Raw genomic sequence first — 19,312 nt, forward strand, 5'->3', positions numbered from 1 at the left:
AAGAAAGTTGCGAGGCAGGCAAAATGCTCTTTTGAGATCTTTGGCATAGTGTCTGTACTCTTATATGTTGGTGACGCAGAACAGTCATTAACCTATATGCAGAAATTGTGTGCTGCCTGCTTTACAAGCATCCAGCTGTGTGTGCTTCTCAGCCAGAAGTCAGTGGGCCTGCAGCCAGGGTAATTTATCTGAATTTCATTAGCGTTGAATGTAAACTGAAATGTCTGATTTGGACTTAAATGAACTAAAATTTTTCTGTGGCTGAAATTCACTGAATTAGTTACTTCAGATGTATTTCCTTTACTTCAGATGTATTTCCTTTTTGCTTTTACTTTTTAATCAAAGTACCGAAAAGGGATAAGATCAGTGAATATTGCAGTACTTAGTGTATAACAAAAATTTACATTCCAAAACACCATAAATTGTGTCATCTCAGCACACCAGGTAAATCTGACATCTGTCACAGTAAATGCTAGCTTGAAAGTGGCCCATGAAAGCGGTGATTTACCTGGGATTATAGATTTTATTTATTTATTTATAGCTTACTGTAGTAAACCCGCACAGATAGCACAGGGACAGAACACTGTTGATACCAGTGCTTGGCTGTTCACTGAAAATCTTTGGACCATGACTGTTTTCTTCCAATGAAATGCATACTGAAAACACATTCAGGTCTTGTATTGTTGCATACAGCATTTCCAAACAATCCTACTAGTAATAAGCTAACACTCAAGTTTTAAATTGTGTGTGTCCAGATCATGACTTACAAAGGAGATTTGCTGAAATTGGAGCACAAAGTGGACTGTAATTGATGCAAAATATGTATTATTTTTATTTTATTTTTAAGCAACACTGACAAGTAAGAGGTTGTCTTGATTAAAGAAACAGATTTGGACTTTGTTTTAATTCTGATTCGATATAGTTTACCTATTAACTATGAAATAAGCTTGTTTACAAATGAATCCCACTTCTTGTAGTCTGTGCTTCATGCACTATAGCCTCAGGGGATATTTTATGGAGTTTATACATCAAAATAAAACACATTTTCATAGATACACAGTAGTAACAGTAGAAAGTGCCTTTGCTTGTATATCCCATCTTTCCTGGTGTGCTGGTATAAGTTATACCATTAAGTTACATGATGTCAATTTAAAGTTTAAAGGTATGTTTGTGTAAGAAGAGATTTATTTTTTTTTCTCCAATGGACTTTAAGAGTATCTGCAAGCAGTTTTTCTTTTTCTGGATGCTTAGATATAGTACTTGCAGAACTTACAACATGTCTTCCTTTTGTCCTCTTCCATGTCATTCATGCACAAGTAACAAGGTGACTGTAATAAGAGCTGTAAGATTACGCAAGTTTCAGGCCCACAGTTTTCCAACAAATTTCTCACAAAAATATTTACTGACTCCAACCTTAAATATATTATTCAAAACTTCACTGCAACAACAATAAAAAGATCCTAAACACATTGATTGTAATCCAGGCGAACATTTTTTACAATGTTAATAGTAAATTTAACAGGTGTCTTTCATACGGTTAATGGCCTTTTTGTATAGAAAAAAAGGGCAAACTGTACTGACACATTTAATTTCTACATGGAGAACTATATCATATCTTGCTCTGTGGGAGCCAAGGTATCACTTCTCTAAGCAGATGGCCCTAATGTTTTTAAGGTGGTGGGTATCAGACACAGAAGAAAAGAATGATACTGATACTGGCAGCTGAAGAGACACATCTTCTGTCCCATTTTCCTTTTTCTCAGCAAATAAAAAGAGTATTGAACATCTCTGAACAAATCATAACATTTAGAATGGTTTCCTTGGATGTTGATCTATATAGAGAAGATATTCCAGATATGTTGGGTTTGTGATTAAATTTGGTATTCGCTTGTCAGATAACGCTTTTGTTAAGGTTTCAAAACAATTGCAGTGAGTACTAGTTTGGATTCAGATGTTCTTAATTTTATCAAAAAAAATCTTTATTTTTGAACATTTTTGTTCTCGTCTAGGCCAAAGATATAGCTGTTTTGAAAAATTATGTAATTCTTACAAGTGTAGAATAGTGTAATAGTTTACAACTATTTTAAAAGCAAATTATTGCACTGATTCCAAATTAGCAGTTCAGAAGTGACTATCAACATTATTATGTGTCAAAGAATGTGAAAAAAGGATTTTTATAACTCATGCATGAAGACGATTATAAATACTTGCTCATAGTGGTGGAAGAATATAATAAACCCAGGAACCTTTTAACTTAGCCCAGTCTGTGTTATTCTGGACAAATGGGGTCAGGGATTGTTGCCAACAGACTTTATGCGGAAGACATTGTAAATATCATATAAATATAAAACCTGAAATTTCATAAATGATCATATTGATTAATATGTTAATTAGTTAAGTTTCAGAAAAGGTTGGTAATGCTTGCAATTTGACTGTAGTAAAGTATTTCCAATATAGAAGGAGAAAGGATCACATTTGTTTGCTTGTCTGTGCTGTGTCACTTAATTTTACATTTCTAATCTTTTTGATGAGCATATTGTAAGAAAAACATAATGAACTCCACAATTGCTTCTCTTAGTAGGACATTAAACTCTGATGCAGACTGAAGTTTCCACAGGAATTTATTTGGGTTTCTAAAATTACTGCATTGCATAGGAATCTGTGGCTTCAGATTAGTGTCATTCACAGACACTCCTGAAGTATCACAGGGCTTCTCCATGAGGCTAAGTGAAAACATCCTGGGGCACTGTATCTTCTGCCTGAGTGTCCAGATCTCTACTGGGAGGAGCGCATTTGTGGAAGAGAAAAATAAAGACTATGGGAAGCTGTCATTTTGAAATATCCTTCTCTTTGCTTTTTTTTCTTACACTCATGTCTACTATTCATTCCCCCCCCCCCCCCGCCCCCCCCCATGTTTCCATACAGCAACATCCACGAAGTTTTGTCCTGCTAGTTCTAGACCTTTCTTTCTGGTCTGTACTTTTGTTTTCTTGGCCACTTCTTTCTCTCTCTACTCCAGAGATTGGTTCATCAAAGCACATGGGTGTGTGCTTAATTATTGCTGGATCTGGACATGTCAACAACTTTGTACACTGTTTTCATCCAAGAACACTTGCCAAAAACATGTAAAGCTATGTATAAGGGGAACTTACGGTGCTTTCATACCATACAAATGCTGTTCTTATGTAATTCTTGAATACATTTTTTTTTTAATTGAAACATTGTACAAATTGGTACATTCAGTACACTGTGATTGATTATACATAGTCATAAGTTGCTGTATATTAAGTGCAGTTGACTTACTGCATTTAAAGAAACACAACATTTCAGAATTAACTTGTTTAAAAAAGAAAAGGAAAAATGTAAAGAAACTACAAAAGTCATTGCTTAATATAAAGTTACTGTGATGTTATTGTAATGATCATTGAGGATGTGTAGTCCTTAAGAAGACATCACATAATTTTTCCTGGACTTTGAAAACAAACAAACAAACAAACAAACACATGATTGGTTGTCTTATAGTAAGTCTAAAGTATTGACATCCTAATAATTGTATTTCCAATAACAGACCTTGTAATGTGTGACTATGCCATAAACTGCTGTATGTTCAAGCAAGAATAGAGAATATTGTGTGATGTGACCAAAATAATGCTTCTTTAGAAAACCTAGCTTTAGCATTTTCTTACTTAAGTTTTATAAACAGAAACATTAAATGACTTTTTAATAATTGTATACATTTTCTTTTTCATAAACTGTTGATTTTTACTTTTATGCTTTCCTGTATCTGTTAATTTACTGTCAGTGTTAAATGTGCTGTTCAGCAGATACGCTTTTGCTAATATGATGCAAATGCTTAAATCAGTGTAATCAGTTGTTTCAGTTAAAGGGCATTTACCAACATTCAAAGTTTTTTTTTTTTTTTTTTTTTTTAATCTATCATTATACAATAAATCAGAGTGTATTCATTACTACTTTTATGTAATTACTATAAGCAGCCTGGCTGACTGCGGTATAAAATAGAATCCTCCATTAGTCATTTAAATGCATAATTTTTTGATGGTGTCTCATTCCTGTGTTGGTTCTTGTGAAGCAGATACGACAAATGTGTGGGTACAGAATGCAGACTAAGCCCTGATGCCATTCTTCCTTAAGCTCAACCATTTTGCTTTTCACCCTTTCCCCCTTCATATCTACCATGTGTCCTAGAAGTGCGCGAAGGTTGCAGTGAGATTTAGTGCACTGTACAGCTTTGTTTGGTAAAGGACTGGAAGCAGTTATCTCTGGATACATTCACTCTAATATTTTTTAAAATCATTTTGGTCAAAAATTGTGTAGGCTTCCAGAAGAAAGTTGTCTGCATAAAAACCCTCACCTGAATGTTGTTCCTCTGGGTCTTCTCTGGAGACCCAGATTGCTTTGAAAGCTTTGAGTCAATGTACAGAGAGATATTTTTTTTACTATTCTTTAATACTAACACTGAAATAGAAAGCTGCAACATAAAAACATTAAAAACAAACCAAATAAAAAACAAAACAACAACAACAAAAAAAAAAACAACCACCAAACTGTAATCTGAAATAGAAAGAAAATAATTTATTTTCTGATGATGCACTTTCAGATTTTAAGGTGATGCTCTTTAAAGTTTATGGTAGTCTCTGTTCCATTAAAAAAGAGACTATGCTGAATTTGCTAATTTTTTACAACTTTGCAGTTCCATGCTAACTAATCAGAAATAACTTTTCTGTATCTTAACGTAGTAGTTGTAGCATACTGAATGACAGATACTTGGAAGCTGGAGAATGTCACTGTTGTGATACTCCACAGCTTGCTGTGATTCTGACATCTTCCCAACCTAGGCAAAAGGAAATGGCAGCATCTTAATGATCTCCTTGATTTATAATTATTCCGTCTTAATATTTCATTAATGCTGCAAACATGCTGTTTCACTCTGATGCAGCCCTGCTGTGCTTATGTTTGTGATATCCAAGCAGACATGAATACTTGCCAAAACGCACAAGTGAATGTGGGAATGATTTGGGTAGTGTGTCACTTGCAGCACGGCCATGAACCTAGTAGCTCTTAGTGCTTCTTATTACTAAACACCACTATGTACACATTTTGGTGCAGCTGTTAGAACCATTTCTGTAGAAGATAGAAAGGATCCATCCTCAACTCCCCTCCAATGCAAGAAACATAATCACTTTATGTGTTTTTACTCTTCTGTTAGAGTCTGGTAATGGCCAGTTGGAGAGGAGGCATTGAGCTAGGTGATCCTCGTGGTCTGAACAAGTATGACTGTTATACTAATAGGTGCTACTTTTCTGGGAGAATAACCAGACTGGTAGCAGTTGTCTTGAGCTTTGCAAGATTGATACTGTGAATGTTTTTCTTGGGAAAATTGCAATAATATCTGGAGACTTGACTGCGTAGATCCTGTTTGTCTGCATATTTTGTTCTTACTTCTGTAAAGATAAAATTGATCTGTAGGTTTTTGTCTGAAGTAGCTTACAGGTTGCCATTTTTCATGTCAATCATAGTGCTTAGGAAGTCTATGTTAGTATATTAGTGCTTCAGAGGTAGACAGACGAAGTGATGGCACATCTTAGAGTTGTGGAAGAAACCTACATGGGAGTGTCATTTTAGTTCAGATGTCGAAAGTGGCATATATTTGTCACAGATAAGGAAAGATTTTGGAGCTGATTCTTGAGGAGATGGTTGTATTGTGCCACTGCTTTTAAAAATCATTCTATCAGAGTCAGTTCCTCAGCTGGCATAATTGTCCAAGGTGAAATTGCTTCTTTCCCATGTGTACAGTTCAGTAGATTATTTATTTATATTTTATTGTTTTCCCTGAATTAAACAAAACAGAGCCACCTTAGAAATTGATTCATTTTAGCTGTGAAATTGTTGGGGTGGAGTTGTGAAAAAGCTTGTGTTGCCAGGTTGTTCCTATGGGCAGAGAAAAGATTAGTGTAAATGACATATAGGTCAGGAATTGCTTGTACATACTTATAATACAAGAATACTGAACAGTGGCTTTTTGGTAGAAAATATGGTGTGAGGTCTTAAGTCATGATCATGATTTTTGTTCAGAATGTGTCTTACGTTGAAGCAGTTACTGATTTCATTCTTTTTTATCTGAATGTCTGTCACTAGCAAATTCCAAACAAACGCAGAAGTAAACCTGGCACATTAGTTGAATATGTTTCTGGATTATTTTCTTATGATTTGTAACAATTCTTGTTTAAATTTTTGTTTTGTTTTCAGTTATGAGTGGGTCAAGTGAAAGAGGTGATTTTTTTTCTGGAAATCTTGTGCATATTTAGAATGGTTTGGATGGTCAGAGATTTGCAGAAGGTAATCCTCTAATGGTGAAATGTTTGGCCTTAGGGAGCAGACGTCACTGCTTGGTCTGAGTCCTCTCTTGAGCTAATTATGCTAATCACATTATATCGAGACCAATTATTCTCACCATGCACTTACACTGATTTTTGTTGTGTCTATGTTTGACTTGAATTAAGAGGTTTTATGGCTGATAATGTTTCTTTTTTTCTTTTTTGTCTGTTCAAATTTAGTGTTTCTCCTTATAAGCCTTGCATCACTGAATCATTTTCTTGCCTGTATCTATGAACTATAATAAAAACTAAGAAGACTGATTTTGACACGTCACAACCTTTTAGGTACGTTAGGGCATGGAGCCTCTTTTAGTATCTTAGTGAGAAAGAGGCTTCCCAGATTTCTTATCATTTCTCATCAGTTCACCTTTTGAACCTTTCCAGGTGATCAACGTCTTCTCTAAAGTGTGGACAGTGTAAGAGAGAGAATGTTGCAATAATGCATTTATTAGCAATATAAAACCATGTCCCTCCTTTTCAAGACAGTATTCCTTATTGTTGTCTGGCTTTGCTGCTCTTTATTTTCAGATCATTTATCTCCTTTACACAGGATCTTTGGTTATAGAGTAAGAAAAAGCAAGCAAGCAAAAATATTCAGTCTCTCACTGTTTAATGGAGAAGCTCCATTCCGATCACATGGGTGGAGAATATATACCCACATAGCCAACACTTTTTAATAATGGTAATTTATGGTGATGTAAGCTAACCTGTTCTACCTGCATTAAATAGGAGTAGGAACATTCCCATGGTCTGTAAGCTGAGAAAGCAATAAATAAGAGCAAGAGAATAGTCATTAACTTTATGGGACCATAACTTTTAAATCCAAGTATACAAGTATTAACTTGGAAAATGTTGGGTAGACAAGGCCTGTAATCACACATTGACCAGCAAGGATATAAAGAACAAACTGTGAAATAGCTATATATGTTGGCATTGCTTGTTATATCCATTAAATGAGATTTGCATCTCTGGTGAAAAGACAGCATGTGATCATGCAGTTTAATAGTCTGTTGTGCTACATGTGCACAAAGAAAGGATGAGTAACATATTTCTTCATGGATGTTCTGTATACCAGTAGTGAAAATTAATTTCAGCAAAGTTCTTGATGCCCCATCCATTTTATTAGAGAAAAAGTCCTCCTATAGATTACTAAATTGCTAAAAACTATGGAATAAAATATATGAATCCTAGACAGTTTTCATAGTGCATGAAGTAATCAGTCATCTGAGAGGGATTTCCATTGTCTTAAGCTCCTCAGGAGAGAAAAAAAAAGGGGGGGGAGATGCATATTAAGATAATAAAGTTTCAGACAGTGAAAATTAAAATCAGATGTACAGAGTCTCAAAATAATTTCATTAAGCTAAGTAATTGAAAAACAAAGTAGTGGATAAATATCAGTTTTGACTGATCTTTGTCTTAGATGCCAAGTTGCGTGACACAAGATACAATTACAAGGCTAAACTGCTTTTCTCTTCCAAATAGGATGCTGCACCCATACTACCTTCTAGAATCGTCCTGGGCATGTACTAGTCCTCTGAACTGAGCCCATAAGTTGTTTTGGGAAAGGGCAAATGACATGGTCTGAGTCATGCCAAGGGTGCAAACAGCTAATCAGGAACTAGTAATGTTCAAGACCAGCCTCCAGCCATATTTTCTCTGTTGCCTAGCCTGAACTAGCTAATGCAGCTCAAGAAGGTGTGCTGGGAATATATTGGAAATAAACCAACCCTATTAGTGCTTTGCAACAAATAGACAGTTCAGCCAAATATAGCCAGACAGGAAACATCATTAAGTCATTGTGGAAATTTGTGATTAGCTTGAATTGCAGATGCTCTGTACAGGTAATGCCCCCATCTCATCACATAGAGAAGGACGAAGATGACCAGATGGATAGAATTCTACAAATCATATTCTTGAAAGTCAGAAAAGCAAACAAGAAAGGAGTTATTCTTTTAATTTACATCTTCTTACTGATCTAATACGCAATGAGCTGATGGTTCTATCATCACACTCAAGGGGGGCAATGAACTGTTTGACTAACAGCATGTGAGGATGGTAAGAACCACTTAACTTGATTTGCCAATGAAGATTGTGCTTGGATAACTGCACACTGAGTTCAATTATGTTTAATTATTTTAATCAGTTAGACAATTTGAGTGAAGCGAGTGATTATCGATTATAGAGCAGAAGGAGACTAGAGATCGTAATCTCCTCTGTGTCTGCAAGAGATAGATCTGTCTTTCCTGTTGAACATTTAAAACTCAGTAGAAAGCACATTTTAGAGAAACATAATGGGTTATGAAACTGGTGCCAACTGGTGTTGACTTGATAACAGGTATGAATTTTATTTGAAAGACTTATCTTTTCAGTATCTGGCTGAAAATGAATTAGGTGTTTTAAAAGTAACATTTTATCAACATTGAGGTCTGTTGAGCTAAATATATGTTTGAGGATGCACATTTAATAGCTGAAGATTTTAATGCTCACTTGTAGAAGGCTTTTTGTTGTGGCGTATGGAAGTTAGCAGGGTCTACATTTTTTGCAGTAGCTAGTGCATCTAGGTCAATTCAGCCACATAAAAGCACCCTTGTTTCTGATAACACTATTTGCTCTTTGTAGAGCCTGCTTTAGTTGTTATCTTTATATTCATGATTTTTATGATGCTGCTACCAAACAGGGAGATTTTTCAATCTACAAAAGACCTAAACAGTAGCAGAAGCTTTACAATTATTGCTGTCACGAAGAAGGCAAATAAGAATTGACTATTTACCTTCTTCATGACAGAAGAACTGAAGGGCACCCAGCAAAATGATTTGGCCACAGATTTGAAACAACAGGACGTCCATTTCCACACAACACATGCCGAAATTGTGAACTCATTAGCATCAGATATTTCAGATGTTAAAAATGTAAATGAGTTCAAAAAGTGATTAGACACATTCCAAGGAAGAAATATTTCATCAAGAGCTGTTACATACTATGATCCTGATGCAGCCTCCAGCTGAGAAAATTCATAAGCCTCTGATTGCTCTGAGGACATACCAGTGTATGCTTACTCCATGCATCTTTAGTCTGTGTACTCTCTCTTTTCTCGTAGAATAGTTTCTTCATACTCTTTCTGTAATGAGCTGTTACTAGCCATTGTCAAAGACAGCAAACACAGATGGAAAGACCTGTAGTTCAACAAAGTAGGGCCAGTCTTCTCTATCATTGTTTCTGCTTCTTCCCTGGGAGATATATATATATATGTGTGTGTGTATATATATGTATATATACTATCCATTGTTAAAATTCTGAGTCAAGTTGACTTATTAACACATTGGAATATACTGAAAAAGAAATTGTGTTTAATATTATGACACATTGCTTATGGATAATTTTAGATAGGCTGCGAAAGGACTTTTCAATTGTAATACCAAGGCATCTTTCAAATCCTATGGAGAAAACACCTTACTCAGACTCACTTTGTTTTGCTGCAGTATTGAGCACAATTATTTTATGCTCTATTCCAAACTGCTTTACACAAATTTACCCATAAGTGAAGGTCGCAGTTCTGTCTTGCAGAAGGGAAGAGCAATTTTATCTGTATCCCTTTGAAATCACTGAGTAACACTGAGCAACAGAATCACATTCTTATTTTTTAATGCAACCCTAGAATGTTTTGAGGGCTTATTTCATTGTCCAGCTAACAGAAGGAAGTTACTTTACTAGTTGTTTGGTCCTACCCTCTGAAATTGCCATTAAATAAGTATGGCAAATAAAAGGGAAAGAGATTATTCTGCTGATGAGGAACAAGGGTTAGGAAATTAAGAAGACAATTCAGTATTAGCTGTGGGAGGGTGAATATGTGTTGAGTTCTTGAAGTGTTTATAGTAATTGATGTAACAGTGGCATTAGATTTTGGTTATTGGGTTGGGAACATGGCAACAGCTTTTATTACAACTGTAGAAATTCAGTTCAAGTTGGGTTATTGTGAACATCTAGAAGTGTTTTCATGCTGTGCACCAGGAACTTATAAAGTAATAGAGGTATTTATTCATGGGGACTTGCTGGGCTGTGATCTTAGTTTTACTGTAGAACAGTTTTGGAGATTTATCAAAACAACTTTTAAAGCTAGTAACTACACTGTGAGCCATATTTTTGAATCAGAACTGTCATGATCCGCACAGGGAATGACAGGAGATATGCAGTGTTACTTAATCTGAAGTTTTTAAATTACTGGAATGTGCTCTTTTTGCCTTGTACAACCTAGGAAACTGTGTCAATGTGACACTTGCTGACTTATCATCATGTACATATTTTGTGATATATCATATGAATAAAAAGGTGCCTTAATAATAATCTACATTTTCTCTATTGCCTGTTACTTTTCTTAGGAAAAAAAATGGTTATACAAATGCTAGTAAATTTCTACAGGAATGCACTATTACCAGATTGCTTTCCCAAATGTTCTGTGGCCAAAAAAATACTTTTATAGAACAATAATTATCCTTCCCTCTGCCAACATTTTTTTTTCCTTAAAAAGCTTTGCTTATGAGTAGTCAGAAGTGACAGTAAAAGTCTGATATAAATGAATACTTGTGGTACCTGCTATAGCAGCCAACTGTATACACCAAGTATAATGAAAATGGTAGCACATAATCTAAGAAAAGGATATTACAAGCCTTTCCTTATTTTTTTTCATCAAAAACTTCTGGTTGCACTATTTAATAGCATTTATCAAGTTAAAAATCAACACAGTTTGTTGAGGTCTGGCAAAACAATTTAGAAATTTAGACTCTTTGAAACATTTATTTATTCCATTCACGGTAAGTAGCATATAGCAGGATTGGAGAGTCATGGAAACATAGGATATCTTAGAAATACTGTTGTTTGTTATGGTCCTCTATCACTTACTGACCATTTTCACTGCTGAAAAATGGTGACTACTGGCCTATAATAACAGTTTCATATTTCACAAATAAGTCATTAAGGTTTGAGAATGGATGAACTCGAATTATGGAATACATACTACAACTTCCCTCCTAAACATTCAAGCCTTACCAAGACTGACCCTCTCATATAGGGATATAAATAAGATGCTTTTAAATGTGCCTCGAAGAAAATCAACAAATGTATGCATTTCCTGAATGGAGTATATTATTTGAACTTCATTTTTGCAATGTGACAGTGGAGATGGCTTTTCTGCTCACAGATGTGGACAATTTGTCACCATTCTAAACTTGTCATTTCTTAGTTTATTTGGCTGTCTGGAAGCTACTCACCTGGAAGTGCTTCTGGTGCACTTCTAGGAATAAAGAAATGCTGATAGAATCTAGAAATGTTTTTTGGACTTAGCTGAAACAAATTCATTGGTAAGGTTTCTGATTTTAGCAGAGCAATTTTTGGGGGGTTAGGAACAATAAAAGAAACAAAGCCATATACAGTGAATTCTCAGGAGTGGAATTCAGGTTAAAGGTTCAACATGTTTTTTTTGTTTGTTTATTTTTTTTCACATAAATCTGTAGTTGAAGGGACAGAAAATATAAGTGTCTTAGTTGTTATTATACTTGTTTTACTGTAATATTGTAGTCCATCTTAAAATATAAAGGAACAGCTTATTTCAAATAAAACAGCACTTCCTCTGGGAGTTTTCTTAACTCCAGAATTTTAGCTCAGTTTTTGTAGAACTCATTTCTATGGATTGACAAAAAAATGATTGAACAATTTTTTATTTTTATTTTTGCCTGTGTATACACCTTCCCTTCTGGCATTCAAATGTACACCTTCTTATATCAGCATCACCTCGTTTGTTTTTGACATAATGGGTAGAATAAAGCTCAGTGTTCCTTAATTTCATTTCATCACACTAGACTCGGCAAATATTATATATATGCCCATGTATTTCTAGGATTATTGGGTGATGTGCAATTTTTAGTAGGTTCAGTAGTTTATCATTTGAGGGTCTTCCATTACTCTTTATATATCACAACGATGGAACAATTTCCTTAGTTTCAAGCTTTCTCTCTTGATATGTCCAAATTCTTTATACATGTTTGTATGATTACCAGTGCTCAATGTGGAACTAGATTTTCTTTAAGAGATAATTCTCTTAAGCCTTTTTATGTACAGCATCTAGATTAGTTGTATCTCAGAGCCAGGCAATCAGGAGCTTTCTGACTGATGGCAAGCTTTATTTAGCAAAACTCTGGTTAGTTCTGACTCTACTTTTACTTCTTGGAAAAAAGTTCTGTTATTCTTGTTTTCCTAAAAGATCCATCTGTACTTTTTTAAAGGGTTAAGAAAAAACACTGCTGTGGTAAGTGACAAAGACACACATTTCCATAACGAGAATTCAGAAAAAGAGGGCAAAAGTTTCTTCATTCTTTACCAGGGCCCTACAGGACTACATCTATTGCTTTTGGGATTTTTTTTTTTTTTTTAATGTTTTTAGATCATATCCAAGATCCAAAGCTGGAAGAGGAATCAGTAAAAACTGACTTGGTACCTCTTGCATTTCTTTCATTCTGTTAAGGAATGAAATGGAATGGATGATCTGGAATCTGGAGAACAGTATTGAATTTCAGTTCTGACCTTCCAGTATTTGTATTGTCATATTTCACCCTGACCTCTGCTTTGAAAATACCTCTGATTACTTGCAAGAGAGATAATAATATTTAATTTTCTTTCATTTGATCTATTTAATCTGTTTTTCCTTCTAGTAGTTGCACAAAATATATATTCTATTCTAAGTACTGACATCCATATAGTCTGAAAGAAATCACATAGCTACAGTCTGTTTCATAAATTCTACTAGAAAAGTCTAGTCCTATGCAAGAGCAGAGAGTACTTTTCCAGAGAAAATATATCTGGAATTCTTTCTGGTAAATTGAAGTACCACAGGAGAATGCATGTTGATCAGTGATCTTTTCTTCAAGCTGATGGTACAGAGGTCTTATTCTTTTGGTTCTAAAACCCATCTGAAGATGAAATCTTGGTGACTGGCCAAAAAAAAAAAAAAAGATACGGTATCCAAAGAATAGTTGTGTTCAAGAAATTGACAGTACCTAAGTGTTTACTCCTGCCTTTTGTACTGAACGTGTACCTGAAGAACCCTCCTAGCTAGTTTTTAAATCCTCACTTCATTGCATCCTTGTACAAGTTCAGTATCTTCTAAATTTTCCACCACTGAGTTTAATATTTACTAGAAAAATTACTGCTCTGAAAATAATAGTTGCAAAGGCATTGTGGCATAATGCATAAACTGAGCTACTCTGTCAGTAGAGAAGCTTAAGAAACAACTTACCTACTTATGCCACTTAGGCTTTTTGTAAACATTCTTGGCTACATTCCTAGTAAAGATGAGAGTATTCAATGGTTTATCAAAAGTTTTCTTTAAGGGTTCCCTGATGTACCAAAACTTGAGTCTTTAAGGGTAGAATAGGATAGGTAGAAATAGACAAAACTGGGGAGCAGGTAGGCTTAGGATAGAAAAAGTGTGAGTGGCTTCTATAATATATTGCTGGTTGTTGTCTCGTCCCTTTCAATTAATGCCTCACACATTCCAACAAATGCAGAATATTTATTATTGTTTTTCATCTTCTTGCTGTTTTTCATTTCCAACTCTTGGTAGATTGATCAGGTTGTGTGCTACAGAGGCTGGGTTTCTTTGGGTTTAACAACAATGTAATTTCTAGAATATAAGCAGTTCTATATGTAATTCAAGTAATAGGTTTTGGTTTTTATATTAATATTAGCTGTTAACTTAGACAACATAAAATTTGTAAAATAATGCCTGCAGTTAGATACTTCACTTGTTTCAAGATCATGGGAAATCCTTTAATGTGTCAAATTAAAGGATACTCTATTATTAAACAATGCATGGAACAAGAAATAAGTCTAGCGACTGACAATATTTAAAACAAAACTGAAGTATTTAATCAGGGTTTTTTTTTTTCTTGTTTTCAGAATTACAAAATAATGTTTAGTAGAACACAGAATTCTGTCATTAAAATGATTCTGCTTGAGCATTTGTTGTGATGTGTTTTCTTTGGATAAAATTATGTCCAATATGGTTATGAGTAGCATTAACTAGGTGATAGATTAAATTGAAAGATTATTCTTCTCAATCTCTAGACTCTAAACAACCTCCCAATATGTTACTAACGTGAGTGTGTCTTTGGGGACAAAATCCAGTCTGTACCACGTGGCTGACTGCCAAGTTCTTCCACTGGAAAGCCAGCTATTATTTTCTGCTTTCTACTGCACAGTAGGTTGCATCCACTTCTTTACAAGCATTCAGCCGTAGCTTTTTATTTTACATTAATATTTTGCATTAGATATTCACAGGAAAAATCTAATTCCTCTAGTCACATAGGTCATATTTCTCCCAAGCCAAAACTGAAATATAATAGACTCATTTCATTTCTAAACTGTATTTTTAAAAACTGTAGCCTCTAGCTGTGATTTTTCTTAGAATGGACACATTTTTGCCCTGTCATTGCTATAGTAGGCATGCTTTCTCCAATTTCATTGCCATAATACAACTGGCAAGCAAACAAAAGTAAATTAGGGAGTTGTTTTGCATTTTTTTTCCACTATACCTGGAATTGTTATGGAAAAAGAAAGCAGCAAAGTAAAAAATACAGTGGAAATAAGTAATTAAAATTGTAGAATCATTTTGCTGTCAAAGCAAGTTCTTCTCTGTGCTTGTTTTCTTCTTGAGATTTGACTAACTCTAAACCAGGAAGCTAACAATATTTCTAAATCTTAATTCCCTCCCTTCTTTGACAGTTCTTAAAATCTTCTCAGCAAAGGAGTCAGTCCTAAACCATTAAATTGTAGAATGGATCAACAGAAGCTTCTTGGTGGTATGACTTAGCTGTGTTCGTCTTGAATCTTAAAGAAGCATTCTATGATTTGGAGATAATTCTTACATAAGCGTTTCTCTACATCCTGGACCTATATCTACAAGATATTAAAAATTCTTACTCTCTTCAGTAATGTGCTAAAGGAAGCTATTTTTATAGAAATGAGTATAGATCATCATACCCTCTAAATGGAAGAATCCATTGAATCTAGACATATCTACAACCACTAAGTTTCTCTAAAGAGATTTGTCTGTCTCTGCTGCCTGAAGGTAGCCATAATTGCATCTTTTTATCTTTTTTTTTCTTTTTTATAATTAAATATGCTACTATCATATATGAAGGTGATATGAGCTCAATAATAATAATAATCATCACCACCTTAAAAAAGACAGCTTCTAACGCCTTCTTAGCTGCTTTCAGAACTTCAAGCACCTTCAGTAGGCACCAGCTAATCTTGACTAGCCCAAACTTTAAGAAACTGAAATGCCAGTAAGTCCTGTCTGTTCAAGTAGTATATGTAGCCACCTGTTAGTTCTCAGGAAATGATGAGAACCAAGACATTGGTTGTACTTGATGATCTTGAAGGTCTTTTCCAACCTAAATAATTCCACAGTTCTGTGATCTAAGCCTGCACTGCTTGCCACAGCTTCCATCCCCAGGTGAGTATATCCATCCTTTCCCTTGCATTAGTCGTCATGATTATGTAATTGTAGATAAGTTTTACAGTTCGCTGAGTTACTGAAACTGAAAAAAAAAAAAAAAAAAGGTGTTCAGGCTGTGACTGTGTGGCCTGAACCATTTCCCTGCCCTCTGTGGTCAGCCCTGTGCTGGTGCTGGGCAAAGGCAGGAGGCTGGAACGCATGTGCCATCAGGAGGCAGTGGGGAAAGCACAGCAGTGGCAGCTCAGGCTTAAATGGGTTCCTGGTGGCATGGAACTGCACTCTGGAATTGTTCTCTAGATCATTTTGGCTTTTCAGGAAGAAATGGTAAATACTCTCATTAAGAGATTGTTGCATCAGTTGTGGTTATTCCATAACAGGCATATGGTGGTGAAACAGTGGGTAAGGTTTGGATAACATACACGTAAAAAAAAAAAAAAAAAAAAAAAAAAAAAAAAATTATTGCATTCTTTAAAATGTGGAAAAACACACATTTTGAGCATAGAGCCCTCTTTAAGTCATTTGCCTTGTATATACCAAAGTAAGGACTTTCCAAAAATGATGTTATGCTGAATGGATGAAATACACTCAGAATGGGCAGTGTGCTTAAAAGAGAGAAACATTACTAAAATACAGATTGTACTAATAAAAATTGTGGACAGAGAAATGGTGTACTTCTGAATAAATCAGCACATATGGGAAAGGACATACAATAGTTTAGAGAGAAAGCTAAATTTTCAGTGTGCTAGTTATCTCTTTTTATAGTGAGCCCATTTTGTCACTTTTTGAAGGTGGCAGGAATTTGCATCTTCTCAAGTAAATTAGAATGCTAAAAGATACCACTTTACTGAGTTGAGACGTTGCTGTGGCTGGAAGAAAGACAAAGAAAGACAAACAATTAAAAATCATGCAATTCTTAAGCGAGTCCTCTGTAGGCTCATAATTCAAGATGATGAAGAGAACAGCAAATAAAACATCTCTCAGGTATCAAATAAGCCAGTCTGGCACAACATTTAAAACCATTGACACATGCACACTAGACGCATTTGGCTGACCTTTTGTTTGTTTTCTCAGAACATTGCCTATGAGATTAAGCGTGAGATTTCTGTGGGGATTATTTGTAGTGTAATTTCATTGTTACTTATTGTATATCATATTATTAATTTTCCATACATATTTAAAGAAAAGTAAATGTAGCAAAACCAACAGGCTTTTGCCTCTCAGCTGCCTTATAGGCTATCTAACTTGGAATTGTATAGAGTTCAGGCTTCAGAGTGCATGGAGTAACTTGGAAGTGACCCTGGAAAATAAATTGCAGTTTTATATCCCTTTTCATATATTTCATGTGCACTTTTCTTTTGTTTGGCATTAATTAATTTTTGAATATATACTAACTCATGAATGTGGGTTTATAACCAGTATTTGTACTTTTATGCTATTTTGAATCCTGCAGCTTTATCTGCAATATTACTGTCTTTTCAGTATAGTTGGTGTTGTCAAATGAACTTATAAATACTTTGTTCTACTAGAATTTTAATAATGCCATCTGTTCACTTTATAAAAAGTGGCAAAGAACATTAAAGTAACTGACTTTTTTCCTGTCAGCTGTATTTTTAAAGCTTAAGATGTAAATTTACAGTTTTTCTTTAACAGGGACAGTGAACAATGTTGCAAGCAAAAGGATAAGTTTTATACATTTTACTTTCTGTACTATGTGTACTATTTTCTTCTGATGCAAATAATTTTTTGATATACAGTATTACTTTTTTTAGTATTTTTTTTCCTACTGTAGCAGAGAGTAAATTTACCCTAGAGAGCTCAGTAAAGTAGATTACAGCTAGTAGTGTCTGACATCTTTGTCCAAGCTTCTTACTCACCCCAGCATCTCTTTCCTTCTCTCTTATATTCTCCTACTTTTACAATGCTGTCTTGAAGCTCTCTCCTTTGGCTCTTCTTTTCATTTTCAATCTTGATTTGTTTACTTATTTTACCATTTGTCTTTTGAACCACTAGCTTCTTGTGTAGTTCTTAGACTGTTCTCTTTGGTGTAGTTTTGTAAGCTGATATCTCTATTGTATAATTAGGTGTCAAAACAATGGCCAGGTCCCTAGTAGTTCATGAATAAAGCAGTGCTTCTAACCATTTATTGCCTATGGAAATGAGACAGCCTGTATGTAAGCCTAAATGGGTGTGAGACTCAAACAGATTATCTAATATAGTTCTGGTGTTCCTTAACCAGGCAGGTGCAGAATACAAAGAAAGTGTTTTTGGAGCAGTTGCATCACTGGGTTGTTTTTCCAAATTCCTATTCCAGGTAGTTGTGTAGTACTTGCTTATGTAAGAATCTCATGTTGGTGTTGACAGAACTATACAGCAGGCCTGATGAAGAAGGTTGGGAAAAATAATGTTGTAAGTGACAAAATATGAGATTCTTCAATCATGACTGTTTCAAAACTATTTTGACTGCATGGGGAGAAGGGACTTAGATTATGAATTACCCTTTTCATACATGTGGGAACAGACTTCTCACTTGGTTGCCTGCTCTCAGTGTGTGATCATTAGTAGTTCTCTTAGATTGACAATTTGGGAGATAGATACAGCTCCTTATCCCAGCAGGTGGGAACTTCAGCCATGCTGAAGAGGTGCAGTTGGCTCTGGTTCCCTTTATTCCACTGACAGAAGTGGTACTTCCACTCTCTAACACTGCTGTGTTAGATATAGTTTACTAGCTTCCCAGCTGATTTCTTTATATATTTCCTGATTTCTTATTAGTATTTCAATTAATTTACCATCTGCATTGCGTTTTGTTAGTTAAATAAAAGAGCACATGAAGGTAATTTTGTGTTGCGTGAACACACACAGTTCTTCATTCATGCTAATATGGTGCATTTGTATTTGCAGTTTTCTTTTGAACGTGTCTACATTTTCCCCCCCTTTTCCTTGATTTCTGTGTCAGGTGGGTTGCAAGCAGTGAATTCCTTCCACAACTGCCATTGGATTGGTTCTCTGTATGAGTGGGTATCTGAGGTATGTTTGCCTTGCAACCTCTACAAATTGTGTGGTTTCTGTCACCAAATCTTTCTCATGTTCCCAACTGTGGAGATACCTCCTATGCCTATAGTTCAATGGTCAGCTCCTTACAAAGGAGCACCCACCTGTTCCTGCTAGCACAGCCATTCCTCTCTTTGGAGCCTGTGCCAAAACTTCTGTACTTAAACTTGATCAGCAGTAGTTTTGATGACCTAACAGAGTGTGAGGACATCCTGAATATACCTGTCAGCAATGAGAACATCATTAGTCCACTCAGGACTGGTTTCTGCCCATCAGTTTTTATAGAATCTCTGACAGAACCACTGTGGATAAAAGGACTGAATAATTTGAGTGCTGCTGTGGCAAGGTATTTAATGTA

General features: G+C 35.1%; 1 protein-coding gene across 4 annotated transcripts in view; it reads left to right on the plus strand.

Moving 5' to 3' along the window:
• PDE10A (phosphodiesterase 10A) overlaps positions 1-19,312 on the plus strand; it is a 366,309-nt gene that overhangs the window by 259,620 nt on the left and 87,377 nt on the right. The window lies entirely within an intron of this gene.

Source organism: Anas acuta, chromosome 3 (assembly GCF_963932015.1).
Source record: "Anas acuta chromosome 3, bAnaAcu1.1, whole genome shotgun sequence".
Taxonomy (NCBI): Eukaryota; Metazoa; Chordata; class Aves; order Anseriformes; family Anatidae; genus Anas; species Anas acuta.